Raw genomic sequence first — 4,301 nt, 5'->3', positions numbered from 1 at the left:
GCCAGGGCCAAGAAGTGGGAGTGGGTGGGTAGGGGAGCAGGGTTGGGGGAGGGTATAGGGAACTTTCCGGATAGCATTTGAAATGTAAATAAAGAAAATATCTAATAAAAATAAGAAAAGAGAAGAAAAAAGAAACTTCCCTCCATGTCCTCTGCATCAGCTCCTGCTTCCTGACCTGCTAGAGTTCCAGTCCTGACTTCCTTTGGTGATGAAGAGCAATGTGGAAGTATAGTAAACCCTTTCCTCCCCAACTTGCTTCTTGGTCATGATGTTTGTGCAGGAATAGAAACCCTGACTAGGACAGAGTATTCAAAAAAAATCATACAAATTACAAGGTCATAATGCTCTGATGGATTTGAAATCTTATTTTAGTTATGCTGTATAAATTCATTCAACACATGTTATACTTTGCTGCCTCACCAAATGCTTCTGCAAAAACTATCAAATGTACTAATAAAGAAGAAAAAAATCTGACTGCACAAATCACTTCAAAACATAGGTAAATCATTTCCTTGTTATTTTTTATTCCTGTTTCTCCAGAAATGGGCCTCATAGTAGGCATGGTACTTCACCATATTTGATTATTTTTTTTACTAGATTGGATTTCAGAATATAATTGGGATTGGCCAACAATGGCTGTCTCACCCCACAGGTGACAAGAAACTGGTCATTAGGTTGGATGCCTTAGCAGTTCAAATCTGGTGTTGAAGACCTGGAGGATTTTGAGAGAGCTGCTGGTCTCCAGAAATGGTTCACATGAGAAACCCAATAGAGTTGGCTTTGAAAATCAGTGAAGGCACTAGCCATGGGGTCTGTGAAGTTGCCAGTGAGAATGATGTCCAAGAAAGGGGAAAAAGGAACCTTTCATCTTTTTATCTGAGCTAGTACACAAAGGCAACATCCACATTTAGGGTTCCATCCCCCACATCAATCAGAGCACTCAAGACAGTCCCTCAAACACTCATCCACAGGCTAAGCCAATGTATGCCAAGTTTTCCATTGAGACTCTTTCCAAGTAATAATAGCTTGTGTCGAGTTGACAAAGCTAAATTACAACTAAGATATTTCTGGACAGATGCTCTTCCTAGAAACCCACTCTTTCTCTGAACCCTTACAATAATCTGTGTTACTCAATTTTAATTCAGTGGTTCCCAACCTTCCTAATGCTGTGATCATTTAATACAGTTGCTTGCGTTTTGGTGACCTCCAACCATCAAATTATTTTCCTTGCTACATCACAGTATAATTTTGCTACTGTTGTGGATATACTGATATGCAAATATCTGTGTTTTCTGACGGTCTTAAGCAAACCCTGAGAAAGGGTCATTCCACTGTTCTAGTAGTTTACATGTTTGATCATTCATTAGTGACATCCTAAAGGAGACAGGCCTCTCACCTCTGAAGGCCTAGTTATCAGCTCATAAATCACCTGCAGAATCCTCAAACATTGGAAAGCTAAGCTGGAGAGTAATTAGATAATGATCGTCTCCCATCATCATTCAAAAAAATATGTTAGACTATTTTTGTTTTAGATTATAGAATACAGAGAATGTATTTTGAAGACACACACACATACAAACACACATGCACACTAAAAAGTATGAGACATACACGAAAACAAAATGCTGCTAAAGTTGAATAAGGGTTCCAGATATTTGTTAACCAAAATTGGAAAGCTTAGTGCTTCAACTTGCTCACTTCCTCCTAAGTCAGAGAGCGCAATATGTGTTCCACCTGCTAGAACTCAGCCAGCCCCAGAACTCCCATCTGAGCACCATCCAGCTTGATAACGCCTTGCTTCCAAATGCTACACCTGCTGCATCAGTTCATCCTTTATTTTGACGTTTAGGATTCTTTTCCCCACTTTTGTGATGAACCCCACTTTTGCTTTGCACAGGATAAAGGCCTCTGTTTCCAATAGATTTCCTTTTGTCAATCATCCATTTCAAAATTTCTCCCCAGCTTTCACTGTGTTAGCTTTCATCTTTGTACTCATATGTCTCGAAGGCTGTTTTATATTAGTTATTCTTAAGGTATGATCTAGTCCACTTCCTTTGTCAATGTATTTTTGGTGTATCGAGCAGCTGGATCCACCCTTTTTAAAGAAGGCTTTCATCCCTGTACAAATATATAAATAAGTACACTTGGAGGGATTTCTAAGGAAGTTGCAGAAATCAAAGACAATAAAGAAAATTTAGGATACCATGTGACTTGGTTTAAAAGCAGAGAAAAAATGTAATGGGCTCATATTAGATCAAATTACAGTTATTTGTTCTTCTTCCTACGAGATACATTTTTATCAGTACATATTTATGGAAAAAACTCCATATGGTATACACCATAGTAGAGCATAGTTGATGTATATAGAGCAACACACACTGTTCTCCAATGAGCACTTGTAACCCAATGTTAGAGAAAATAAGCAAAAGAATAATGAAATTTCTGAATGAAATGGGTAAATGAAGTGTTTATGTCCTTATCAGGTGGCTAGACTCTAAAGCTTGAAGCATCAAGAAACAAGCTCACTGAAGTTAAAACAATAAAGAAGTCTTATCATGCCACTGGGAATTCTCCATGAACTGTTCACAGGCAAATATGGGTTTCTCTTCTCCGTAGTAAAGAGAAAAACATGTTGAATCATACTCTGGTCCTGAAATTCTAACACAGCAGTTCTCAACCTGTAGGTCATGACACATTTTATGGGTCAAAAATCAGATATCCTGCAGATCTGATATTTACATTATAACTTGTTACAGTAGCAAAATTATGGTCATGAAGTAGCAATGAAATCATTTTATGGTTGGGGGTTTCTACAGAAATTGTAGGTACTGGCTGGTTTTGTGTGTCAGCTTGACACAAGCTACAGTCATCAGAGAGAAAAGACACTCAGTTGAGGAACTATCTCCACAAGATCCAGCTGTATGTCTCAAATTGTGATCAAGAGGGAAGGGCCCAGCCCATTGTGGGTGGAACCATCCGTGGGTTGGTGGTTCTTGGTTCTATAAGAAAGCAGGTTGAGCATGCGAGAATCAAGCAAGAAAGCAAGCCAGTAAGCAGCACTCTTCCATGGCCTCCGCATCAGCTCCTGCCTCCAAGTCCTAGCCCTGCTTGTGTTCTTGTCCTGATTTTGTCTAGTGACCTGAAAATGTAAGCCAAATAAACTCTTTCCTCTCCAACTTGGTTTTTGGTTATGATGCTTCATTGCATCAATAGAAACCATGACCAAGAACTGTAGTAAACGTTTGCATCATTGGGAAGGTTGAGAACCACCAGTGCTCTAACAAATGATGTATCAGATGCCAAGCATCACATAAGTCATGTGATCATCTTGAAACAAGGAAAAGTTATTCTTCTCCGAAGTAAAGGACATGTAGGAAAATTTTAATAAATGCCTATTTTAACTATTACATCAAACAAACATAAGAAAATCATATTTTCCACATAAGTCCAAAAGTACCTCTGAATGCTTTATGCCTGCCAAACCATTTGTAGTACATATCTTATTCATAAGAAAACAGCTGGATAAGAATCAATGACATCATATTCTGCACTACCTTTCATCATCTCTATAATTTTTAACTTTTAATGTTACTTTCTCTTTTTTTCATGAACTTATTCATTTATTCACTTTGCAGCCAGATCACAGATAACCCCTCCTCCTGGTCCCACCCCTACACAGACAGCCCCTCCCTCATCTCTCCTCCCGTTCTCCTCTGAGAAGGGCAAGCTCCCCTGAGTACCACCCTACTTGGACATCAAGTCCCTGCAGGATTAGTCACATCCTCTCACACTGATGCCAGACAAGGTGGCTCACTTAGGGGAACAGCCCTCCCTCCAGTTGTTGGGGGACCTACATGAAGACCAAGCTGCACATATGCTACAAATGTGTATTGGGCATAGGTAAAGCCCATGCATATTCTTTGCTTGACGGTTTAGTTGCTGTGAACCCTCATGTTCCCAAGTTAGTTGACTGTTAGTTTTTCTTGTTGAGTCCATTGATCCTTCACCCAGCCCTTCCACAAGACTCCCTGAGCTTGGTCTAATGTTTGGCTGAGGGTCTCTGCATCTGCTTCCACTGGCTGCTGGGTGTGGTCTCTCAGAGGACAGTTATGCTAGGGTAATGTCTGCAAGCATAACAGTATCATTAGTAGTGTCGGGGACTGGTTCTTGTTGATGGGATGGGTCTATAGTTGGACCAGTCATTGACTGGCCATTCCCTCCATATGTTACATCTACATCTTCAGTTTATGACTAAGAAATGTTACAGTCATTTTCACAAGCCCACAATCAAGGTGACCTTC

This window comes from Mus pahari, chromosome 17, assembly GCF_900095145.1.
Source record: "Mus pahari chromosome 17, PAHARI_EIJ_v1.1, whole genome shotgun sequence".
Classification (NCBI taxonomy): Eukaryota; Metazoa; Chordata; class Mammalia; order Rodentia; family Muridae; genus Mus; species Mus pahari.
Note: the sequence above shows the minus strand (reverse complement) of the source record.